The sequence below is a fragment of the Dama dama genome, chromosome 15 (assembly GCF_033118175.1).
Source record: "Dama dama isolate Ldn47 chromosome 15, ASM3311817v1, whole genome shotgun sequence".
In the NCBI taxonomy this organism is placed as follows: Eukaryota; Metazoa; Chordata; class Mammalia; order Artiodactyla; family Cervidae; genus Dama; species Dama dama.
The window spans coordinates 17349087-17361436 of NC_083695.1; positions in this window are offsets into that span (position 1 = coordinate 17349087).

The following is a 12350-nucleotide window of genomic DNA, read 5'->3' on the forward strand; positions in this document are numbered from 1 at the left end:
ACAGAAAGTCTCAGACAGATTCAGAGAGCAACACCAAGCAACATTCGGAGACACAGACACACAGAAAGCTGCCGGCAGGTGGGAGGACCTGCCAAACAGGAAGCGCCCTGTTGTTCCCACAGACTTCCAGGTAGTCCTCCAGCCTCATCCAAATACACCTTTCAGACGGTCCTGGCACTCTAATTCCTAGTCCTTTCTGAGACTCATTGGTACAAATTAGCTTATTTCAGGGCTTTCCCTGGTACAGGCTGAGGTGCCACCTCTGCTGTGGCAGGTCCAGATTTACAGCTTCTGAAACCCGGCAGCCATTGTCTCTTTGCCCTTCTCTTTCTCCTGGTGAGTGTATTTCCCAGGTCTCCTTCATATACATAATGTATATTTTCTTATACATAAAAACCTCTGTAGGGACTTCCCTGATGATGGCTAAAACTCCACGCTCCCAGCACAGGGGGCCTGGGGACCAGGGAACTAAATCCCATATGCTACAACTGAAGATCCTGCATGCCGCATCTAAGACCCAGAACAGCCAAATAAATAAATAAATACATATTTTTTTTAAACTTCAGTAGGGACTTCCCTGGCAGTCCAGTGGTTAAGGATCTGTGCTTCCAGTGCAGGGGACACAGGTTCCATCCTTGGTCAGGAAACTAAGATCCCACAAGCTGTGTGGTTGGGCCGAAAAGTTAAAAAAAAAAAAAAAATTCTGTAGCACTTTGCCTGGAGAAAACAAAACTGATCATGGGTTTCCTCCCAACTGACTCTGTTCTGCTGAGGCATAAAGAGCTGTGAATTTGGAGGGTCCAGGGATTTCTCCTGGCTTGCTAAAGACCCCTGACTGGCTGATGAAAAACAGAATCTGTTTTAACCCACCATGGACACCTCGTGGCTTCATCTGCCCCATGCAGTCTGCTAATTTTTGTGTTGTGTTCCAGGACCACCTCCTTGCTGGCACTTAGCAAGCTCCTGGAGAATGGGGGGTGAGTTAACAACGGAGGGACTTGGGAAGGTAGGAAATGTCAACTCCCAACTTCAGTTCTCCTGCATTCTCTTCTCACTTTCCCACCTAGTCTCACCCTGAGGCCATTGTCTGTGACCTAGAGGCCTAGATTACATAAACTGACCTTCTGGATTCTAATTCTTTCTTTTTGACTTTTTTGGCCATGCCACACAGCACACAGGATTTTAGTTTCTCAGTCAGGGACCGCACTTGCACCCCCCTGCAATGAAAGCACGGAGTCTTAACAACAGGACTGCCAGGGAAGTCCCCTGGATTCTAATTCTGATCCTATCACTTACCATCTGACTCTCCTTGCTTCCACTTCCCCAAATATAAGACAGAATACTAACATGGTCCACTTTATAACATTGTCATGAGGATTCAGTTAATACTGCAAAGTGTGGCACTGAACAGAGTTAAAACTTGGGACTTTGGAGTCAGTCTGGCCTTGGGGAATTCATTTAATCCTTCCAAACTTCCATTTTTCATCTGTAAAATGGGCACACACTTTGGAATATTAACCCTGGAAGTCCAGTGGTTAAGACTCAGTGCTTTCACTGCCCTGGGCCTAGGTTCAATCCCTAGTCCAAGAAATAAGATCCCACAAGCCATGCAGTTAAAAAAAAAAAGCAATTGTTCTGTTATTCTAAATACATATGAACTTTCACACAAGCATATTATGTTCATACTTTGTGTTATTTTTCTTAGAACTTTCAGCACTGAACCGGTTTCAGCTCCCACTTCCAAGATCTGCCCTTGCCTCACTTCTGGGGCTGGTATGTTTGTGCTCTGAGGGCCTTAAGTGGGGCATTGCTGCTGGGCACCACGTTTGCACTATTCCACTTTTCAGAAGCAATGCCTCTTGTTACCCAAGGCAAGTATGCCAATTTAGAAATCAAACTGAGATCCTGTGCACCCCACTCTGCCCAAGCCTAGTATCTTTAAAGGTCTTAGTCACCATGGATGAAAAAGTAGAATACAGCAAACTCCACCCAGTTCTAGTGGCAAAACTGGTTCTCCAAGTGCTGCGTGGTGGAGCAGAGATGGCTTCAGACCCTCTCTATGGAAAATTCCAATGTTGATCATTAGAAGTTAATATATTAATACTTTACTAGTTTATTAAGAACTTAAAGATTTTATCCATGAAACTACAAGACATTCTACATGACAGGAGGAAAAAGTGCTACACAACTTTTAAAATATGATTTCCCATTGTTTACTAATCTTCAACTTCAGTAGTTCATTTTAATTTGGTAAACATTTCTGGGAGGAACTTGTCATCCTGTTTTGTAGTCTGATTGGAGTAGAACAGAACAGTAGCTCTCTTTGTTTATTGGTAACACTGCCTAACATATAACTGCAAAACATTAGGGGACTTTTAGATGAGCTACTGTAGTGGAGACAGCAAAGACTTGGTCAAGCTTTGATTGCTTTTGAATGCAGATTTCAGGTGGCCACAAATTCTATGCATTCTTTATCTTCCAGGCAAGGTTTTAGAAACTACTGACATTCATAGTCATATTCAATGCTAATAAACAGAATTAGACCCCTTCCAATCCTAGTGTCTTTGGTCTATTAAGCTACTGTTTTCAGCTTTTCAACCGTAACATTCAATGCCAGTAAAAACATTCTTTTATTCTATTATTGCCAAATAAGTAAGTAATGCTCTTTATCAGACACTTAATCTTATTATAACTAACTTATACAAAGATGTGGATAAACAAGTTTAAAGGAGAGACATTTCTTGGAATGAGAGCAGCTTGATCTAGATAAGAGACCCTTTTCATAAATTAAGCTCTAATCTGAAATCTGGGTATGTATTTGACTTCATTGGCTCAGTTTAACAAGGGTGAAATGGGCAAAGGGAAATTTATGACTATGTCAACACAAATATTTTTAAACCCGTATTTCTAACACTGACCAATTCTAACCTTCTAAGAAGGTAGTCTCTCTCCCCCATCACTATATAACTTAGCTGCTTTATGTGTCTTCACTACACTCGTCAATGTAAATCAATATTTGAAATATTATACCAGCTTTTTTCTCTTTCCTACTCATCCTCATCATGTCAGCCGTTCAAGGCAGAAGCTTTGCATTACCCAGTTGGAACCCTCAGTTCCTGGAAAAAGTGCCAGAACAGTGGTAAAATTCAAGACAGACATTGAATCAGTGAATACATACCAAGTAATTATATTAGAATGAAAATACTTTGAAAGATGTAAGACCAAATTATAACATTAAATTTAAAAAACATCATAGGGACTTCCCTGGTTATCCAGTGTGATGAAGACTCTACCCTTCCAATGCAAGGGACACTGGATCAATCCTTGGTTGGGGAACCAAGATCCCACATGCAGTGTGGCGAGGCCAAAAATAAATACATAAATAAGTACATACTTCTATTTTTTTAAAAAGCACAGTACACATAGTACATGTATGTACATGCATGCTAAGTTGCTTCAGTCATATCTGAAACTCTTTGCGACCCTATGGACTATAGCTCAGCAGGCTACTCTGTCCATGGGATTCTCCAGGCAAGAATACTCGAGTGGGTTGCCATCCCTCCTCCAGGGGATTTTCCCAACCCAGGGATCTAACCCACATCTCCTGCATTGGCAGGCAGACTCTTTACCACTAGTGACACCTGGGAAGCCCAGTACATATATAGTAATACCAACTTCCCCACAATTGGCATGTTAGTGCAAATAAAATACACATTTATCGACACAAAATATCTAAACAGATAGGCATCAGACTAAAATTCACATATGCATGCACACCAAAGAGAAATACACACGCACACACACATATATCTCCAATATACATTCTAAAAAACATTGAAATTGTACAATTTAAATTGGGAGAATTGTTTGGTATGTGAAATCAAAGCTGTTTTTAAATCACATTCAGAATAAAATCACATGCATAGTTTAACGTGGAGAGTGGTGGTTAAAAGAAGTGGTTCTGGAGCTATCACTTCCAGTTGTGAGGTTGGGTGCTTCTTTTTTATTTTTTTTAATTTATTTTTAATTTGAAAATAATTGCTCTATAATATTGTGTTGGCTTTTGCCATAAACAACTTGCATCAGCCATGGGTATACATACGTCCCTTCCCCCATGAACCTCTCTCCCTCCCCTGACCCCATCCCACCCCTCTAGGTTGTCTGAGCGCTGAGCTCCCCGTGTTATACAGCAACTTCCCAGCATGCTTCTCTTAATCTCTCTTCACCTAGTTTTATCATCCTGAAACAAGGTGAGAGTCTTCCTGGAAAGGTTGCGATGGTGACATGAATTAACGTGGGGAAAGTGGTGGAAAGTAGCCTGCCAGGTGGCAAGCACTCACCAAGGCTGCCACTGTGGATACACCCAGAGTGCGGGGTGCTAGTCCCCTTACCCTTAAGAAGGTCATCATCTGAAGGGGGTGACACACATCAATAGATAATCCCCATTATGATGTGCTCAGTGGTGGCCTGTGTGACAGGGTGGATAAACGAGTGACTTTTCAGGGAATTCTGAAATAAGAGGCAGGGTTGGCTATGGGGGAGGTGACACAATGGAAAGGTTTATTTCAGAAGTGGTTGACTGGGCGGTGTGTCCAGGAGGTACTTCAATAATAAGGTCGAGGGCTGAGGAGTATGGTTGAGAAACATGAGCAGCAGTTGGACAAGAAAGCTAAGAGACCCCTGGCGGACCTCTAGCAGAAGCGGAATGAAGGATCGATGAGAAATGACATCTCCCGGTATCTGTTTTGGGAACCCTTGAGCCTCTCTCCTCTCGCACAGGTTTTCATCCTCACTCTTCGAAGGGCCTTCTCAAATGCAAATTAACAATGTCTCTCCCCTGCTTGAAGCCCTCCCTCCCAAGGTCCACTGCCGGCTCGCTGGCCTCACTCTCTGCGGTCTGCCTCCACGGCTCGTCTCCCTCCTCCTCGGCCTCCTGAGCTCATCCGATGCTCTGTCCCTTCACTTCAGCTGTCCCTCACAGCCTCTTAAGGACCCTCTTAAAGACCTCTTAAGGAGACTGCGGCCATATCGGCGGCAGGAACGGATAAACGGGTGAACAAAGGCTCCAGAAACGACTTAACCAAAACCCCTACCGTTACCGGCTGACGCAGAGGAGGAAGGAAAACTGCGCACGCGTAATAAGATGGCTGCTTGACAGCCACTCGCGAGAACCCAAGTAGGGCCAATCCGCACGAGGATGAGCGGGACCGCTTCCACGCCAGAAAAGCCCTGCCCACACGGCCTGGGCCCGCGCCTGCGCCTCACGGGCGGCTTTGCCCAAGGCCCCACCTCAACTCCCTTTCTTTGGTGCCGATTGGCTGGAAGTCATCTTAGTCCTGCTCCGAATGGCTGTTTCTCGGCCCCCTGCACGAGGGATAGTGGGTACGGAAGGCTTCTTGGAAGGACATCCTAAGTCAATGGAGTCTTTTTGACCGGAGTTGGCCGAAGAGAGTCAGGCAGTCACTGACAGCCGCAGAGACCTCCACATCCCCATTCTTGAGACACTCCCCACCCCCCACATCGTTTCAGTATCCCCTCGTCTGGAAGGCTCTTAGATCGCGCAACGTGACGGGCCCATCCTGCCGCCTCCCAAATGCGGAGGAGTCAGCCTAGACCGAGATCCAGGGAAAAGCCCTCAAACTGCCGCAACCCTTCAAATGGCCTCCCCTGCACCTTGTCTTAGACCCATTCACCTCCTGCTCTCGCACTGGTAGGCAGGTGAGCGAAGTCAGGCTTCCTCCCTCCACACGGTCCTCAAAGAAAGTGAGACCCATCTGTGAGCTAGGAGCCCAGCACCCTGAGCGCACACCGAGAGGGACCTGGGGAACATGTCAGCCAATGAAGTTAAATACATACCCAGATGTGAAAGAGACAGGAATAAGAACAGGGGGGCTCCTGAGGGAGACAGCACAGAAGTGGTCCAAGTGGGAGTTCAGTATTTCTGACTGGGAGAAGCCTCAGAGTTTCTTTGTCCTTGTTCTCTCATGAATGAGGTCTTTTCTCTCCTCTACCAGATTCATCAAAATAGACAATCAGCTTTCTACTGACGCCTGTGACATTCAGTCTATCTTCGAAGGCAGGAAAAAACACTCCCACTCTATGCCAGGCATACTAGCCACTTCCCTTTTATCTCTGGCCAACCTTAGCTAATTCCTGTTTTAGTATCTTTCTTCAGAAAAATTAATGACTTTGAGAATGCATCTACGTTCTCCGCAGAGTAACTGGTAATGTTTTGAGAAGGGGAAAAGTATAACTTGGGAGTATGAAGAGCTTTGGCAGTGACTGACATGAGCAGAAGAGAGAGTCCTGGGTGTGAGTGCTGATTTTCAGGTGGCCACTCTTGGCAACAGACTTCCCTTGTTCCACACAAGGTCCTTTGTATCATTTGCAGCACTGAAGTCCAGAAGGGGAAGGGAGAATTCAGAGCTGGATCTTGCTGCATTCTCTCTTTTGACTTTTGATACCTCTAGGCTGTCATCTGCATCCCTCCGACTGAGGCTGGCTCTCCATCACCCACTCCTCCGAACCTTTCATCATCAGAGGTTTGATTTCCCTGTAGGTCTCAGTTCCTCTCACCAAGCTCCCCATCTGGTAGATAAGAAATCAGGCCCAAATGGATGGTTCCAGAAATTCTAATAAGGAATGCATGCCCAAGAAGCAGGGCAAGTAGCCAGATCTCCTTGAAAGTGACTTCCTGAAAACAGCCTTCACTGCCAGTCCAGTCCCTCAGGAATCACATCTTGAGAGCAATTGTTCATCCTAAATACTCCAAACAAATGAGACACCTTTTTTTTTTTTTTTTTTGCATGAGGTTTGGGAGATCTTAATTCGCCAACCAGGGATCGAACCTGGGCCCCTTGCATTGGGAGCTTGGAATTTTAGCCAGTGGACCACCAGGGAAGTCCCCTGGAGACAATTCTTAATAATATACAAAGCTTGTAAAGTTTTCTACATGCACCTTCATGATCACTTATAAGCACTGAGTTTAACATCTAAGAAGCTAAATTCATTAGTTTCAGAACTGACTGATGCTGCTTCCAGTGTGGAAAGCATTGTTGCCCACCACTGAGTGTGTGGCCAGCCTTTGGGGCCTCTCAAGATGGGACAGAAGCAACACTCAGTCTTGATGCACCTACACCGAATTCTGGCAAAAGAGAGAGATGAGGTGCTAACTCACCGTTGTGCTCATAGAAATTACACACAGGTAGCTGGGCTCCCTCTCCCTGGTTCTGTCCTGGGCTCAACCTGTCCTCTACCTTCAACCAGTGGCAATAACACCTGACACAGGTGTTTTCCTTCTACCTGGTAAAGGTGATAATATCTCATGGTGATAGAGATGGGAATGGAGGATCCTTCAAGTGGGCAGCAGTTTCAGGATGGAGTAACAGTGCTAGAACCTCCTGGAGAAGTGGATCTGAGGTCTTTTTCATACTTCCTGGAGATCTTTCCAAGCACTTGGGATTTCAACAGTCCTCTTCCTACAAATGCTTGCTTTCTTGCTGTTTATTTCTCACATGTTGAGTGTGAAAACTTGAGCTGAATTTCCACTTTGCTACCACGGCATACAATGTAACCTTGAGCAAGACTTTTTATCTTCTCTGGAGCACAGTTTCTCTCATGCTGCAGGGCTCACTGTGTGAATACAAGGGCCATTCCCAGCTACACAAATAGCTCCTGTGAACTGAGCAGCATAATCAGATGTCATCACAGCACATACTCAGAGTCAGCTCAGTCATAGTTCCCACTTCATGGATGAGCAAACAGGCTGGGAGAGGTAAGTTGCTCAAGTGCATATAGCAAGTAACTAACAGAGCCTGGGATTGACTTCAAGGTATGCACTATTAATGGTTTTTCTGAATCTTGAGTTTCATAGACTGTCCTTACATGGGGCCTGGGAGGCATTCATTCCACAAATTGAGGACCAGCCATGGGTCAGCCCCTTGCCCCTGCAACATCTCCACCCCAAACATCAAGTAAGTCCTGTTGTTACTGCAGTTTAGAGGAGAGGGAACTGAGGCTTGGAATGAAGGAACTGATTGAGATCACCCAGTGAGCTAGTGGCAAGCTGGGGCCAGCTCTTTCTGGCCCCAGAGGCCCTGATTTAAACTGTACAAACTGAGTCAAGAATAGGAAACACCATATAAGGTTTTCGTGAGAAGGTGCCACATGTCTGCACTAGGAAGGTCCTCTCTGAATCCTTCCCACCCCTGTCTTTCAGGCTCTGTCCTGCCCTCTAACCCTCAGCACCGTGATCCGCTGATGGCCTCCTGTCCTCAGTGACTCAACAATTCAATCAAAATCTATCAGTATCCATGACTGGGCATTGGGAGGGAATACGGAGGCAACAGTCCTGTTTCAGTTGGTCACCATGCATTGGAGAAGAGGGTAAAGAGAGAGGAATTAGGGAGGGGAGACAGGAGAATAGAGAGGCCTGGGGTCATCCAAGGTCAAGGGCACAGGTAGAAGGCATGTGGCGGGGTAAGGGACAGGAAGAGAATTTGGCCAGGCATGGGGTCCACAGAGGCAGGTGGCCCACTCTTCATCTTGGGGCTAGTGGTCCTCCTCCTACCCGCCACCTGGCCACCACCCTATCCTACACCCCTGCCCCCAGGCAGTAGGCAGGAACTAAGGACCTGGCGGGTGGTTCTGATTCCACCTTCTGCCCCCCTCCACCCATAGCTAAGTGGTTGTCAGGGCTGGTCAGAGGGTGGGCCATCTTAAGGGGCACCCATCAGCCCCATTTATTCCCCTTGATGAAACCCAGTTCAAGGAAAAGCAATGAGACCACTGAGCAAATGGAGCCTCAAGGCCTGATTCTTTGTTGACACCATGTTTCTGGGACACTCCCCTAAAGAAGTTCTGGAACCCCTACTTTTGATCTAAGTACCCAGAAACATCCTGGTCCCCTCCAGCACCTTTCTGGACCTCTCTTTTAGGGTCCAGGTGAGCTAAAGAAGCAGAAAGCCCACCTTCTCCTCATGAGAAGGGTCTGGGGCCCAGCCCACTCCCCACCACTGCCTTAGACTCTGAGCAGGCCTGGGTCCTTCACTCCGCTGTCCACCGGGTGTGGCAGTCTCCTTTAAGAGCACACTGGGGAGAGGGAGCTGCAGGAATCTCAAGGAATCTGACCAGTTCCTTCTGCCTGATAGTATTGTTGCCCTGGGCAGGCGGGGCCGCGGGCTTAAAAAACCGGAACCCACCTGGGCTGGACGCAGCCCTAGAAGCCTCCTCAGACCAGCCGGCTCTCAGGTGAGCTCAGGAGAAGCCTCTCAGGTGAGCAGGTTTCTGGTAGGACTTCAGGACTCCTAGGCAGAGGGATGGAGGTGGAGGGGTGGTCTGGGGTACCAGTCTGAGAAAGGGTATGATACCTGCCTAGGTATTCCCAGTAACAGATGCGTTTGGGGGTTTGGAGGACTGCCCTGTGAGCACCATCACGTGGAAGGTGGGTTGGGGGCTGGAGGAAACAGGAAGCAGTCTTTAGCTAAAGAGTAAAGAGGCGTTGCAACCCTCATGATCCAGGAATTCCAGGGTGATAGAAGGGGCAGGGAGAGACAGGCCAATGGAGGGCCGGGTTTACAAACTGCTCAAAGCCAAAAGACCCCCATGTTCCGAAGGAGCAGCTTAATAGTCCTGACTTCCTACTGCAAAAGGATCCATGTACTTGTGTAACATGTTTCAGTACTTATTATGTGCTTGGCACTATTGTTAGGCTCAACATATAGTAACTCATTCGATTCAAACATAACCTTAGGAGGTTGCTCTTATAATTATACTCATTTTTACAGGCACTGAAGCACAGACAGGTTAAGTAACCTCGCTGAGTCACACAGCTATTAAGTGCTGAGAGAGGAATTCTCCGGCTAGCTGGGCCCAACACGTAATAACTGGGGTTGGGATTTGGAACACTGACAATCCCTATGCCTGCCTGAGGCCAATAATAGGCAGAAAGCTGGGTGCATCTTATCTCAAGGACACAACCACCCTAGGGACTAATAAATGAAGACAGGAATAGTTCCCACCCTAAGGAGAAAGAAGGGGCCATGTCCCAGCCACCAGGCACTTTCCTGCTAACAGCAGTCTGTACTCTGAGAGTGGAATTTGAGGCTACCTGGAGTATGGTCCTTGGCCAGGGCTGGGGTGGGAGGCATTTGCCTGCACCCAGTATCTGCCCCCAACTCCTCCGCCTTCCCTGTCCCACCACTCACTCAGAGGAGTTCTGGGCATGCCCTATGTGTGCGCGCTCAGTCGTGTCTGACTCTTTGCGACCACATGGACTGTAGCCCACCAGGTTCTTCTGTCCATGGGATTTCCCAGGCAAGAATACTGGAGTGGGTTGCCATTTCCTTCTCCAGGAGATCTTCTCAACCAAGGGATCAAATCCACATCTTCTACATTGGCAGGAGGGTTCTTTACCACTGCACTCCCTCGGAAGTCCGGGCATGTCTTAGCTGGAGGCTGTCTTGGACTTCAGCCTCGTATTGCCCCAGGCCCAGATCTTTGGAAACAATACCTCAAGTCCTTTGGGCTGGGGGTCAGGAAGGCAGGCACCAAAGCCTGAGTTAGAGCAGTCGCCCTCCTCCTGAAGGTGTGTCAGGCATCTGATGACCAGATTTTAACAAAACAGACCTCATATGGCACTTACTACTGGGTTGGCCAGAAAGTTTGTTTGAGTTTTTCCATCAGATGATACAGGAAAACCTGAACAAATTTCCTGGGCAACCCAATATGTGCAGGCATCGCTCTGCAGCTGTATTAGAGCCGCAGTATTACAAGTATTAGAGGTATTACTATTATTAACTCTAGACAAGGACACAGAAATTAGTACTTTCTCATGTCTACCCCACAAGCAGCCTTGAGATTTGTGCCACTGGGCTCCATGAGTGTGGGGCTGGTCGTGGCTGTCTGACCCCAGCCTGCTCTCTTCTCCGGCAGACCGGCCCTGCGTGCTGCTGTGTCATGGAGGGTGTGACCCGGGCCCTTCTCCTCCTGTTGGCTGGTGAGTCCTCCCAGAGGCAACCCTGCTGCCACTCACTCACCTACCAAGGCTGTGAAAACCAGGACAGCATCTCATAAAGGGCACCTGACGTTGAATAAATGGGTTTTCATTTAGACTGCCAACTAAAACATAAAGGAAGTATTGAGTCGGCCAAAAGGTTTGTTCAGGTTTTCCGTAGATCTTACAACCCAAACGAACTTTTTGGCCAACCTGATTACAGTAAGGTAGATGTTCCCAACATTATCCTGAATCATGGAACTTTGGGAAACTGTAATCACCTGTTGGCAAGAAGAGACCAGTGTTCCCTACTTCTTTAGGAGGCAGACCATTAGCCAGGATCTGGGTAGGAAGCTTTTCAGGAGAGGGTAAAGATACCAACACACCATCCCATTTTGAGTATAAGAAAGAATAACAGGAAGCCTGAGAAATAGCAGGACGGGCTGGGATGGGGGAGCGGGACACAAAGGACAGAAAATAGGAGACAAAATTCCAGGTCTGTTTGTTTGGGTTGGGGAAGGTATGAGGAGGGGAATCAGTGACCTTAGGGTCCCCCCACCCCCCGCTCTGGTGCCCCAAGCAAGGCTAGTTGATCTTTTGCCTCCGAACTGGGGTCCTGCCTGCTGATTCATTTTGAGACCAGTATCATGAATTAACACCCAGTCCCTCTGCTTCTCTCACCCAGGACTGCCTGTCTTGGATGCCAGTGACGTGGTTGGTGAGTGAGGCCCTAAACTGCTCTGCTGGCCCTGTCCCCACATTTTCTCTCTAAGACCCCACATCTTGCCTCCTGGTTCTGGTCGTTATTTTTTTTTTTTTTCCTTTCCTGCAGATAAAGACAGTCCCTTCTACTATGGTAAGAGCTGATATCCCTTGCCCCTGACCCCTATCCTTGCCTATGCTAGACCCCTTTGCTAGAGTTGGTAAGGGGTGATGTGGAGCCCAGTGTAGACAGAGCGGGGCTTGAGGGAGTGGGCAAGGAGGGGCAGAATGAGGATGAGACTGGAAATTAAAGAATCAGAGTGTTGGATCAAAAGAACGATAGACCAACATGTAACGTCATCTTTGGGAGAACTTCCCTCCAGCAAGGAGGTAAGGGGCCTGCAAGATGTTTAGGAAGACTCCTGGGAAAGTGGCTGAAGGCAGCTGGCTGATCTCCTTCCTTTCACTCTCTCTTCACTTGCCTTCCCCAGGACCAGCTCCTTGCTGCCCTACAACCCCCGCAAGCAAGTGTCCTCTCCTTCTGCCTGCCACTGTCCCCTACACACCCTCATCTTCCCTGGGTCTCAGCTCAAATGCCACCTTTCAGCAAAGCCTTCCTTGATCACTCTTCAAAGCCTCTTCTTTTTCTATGCAT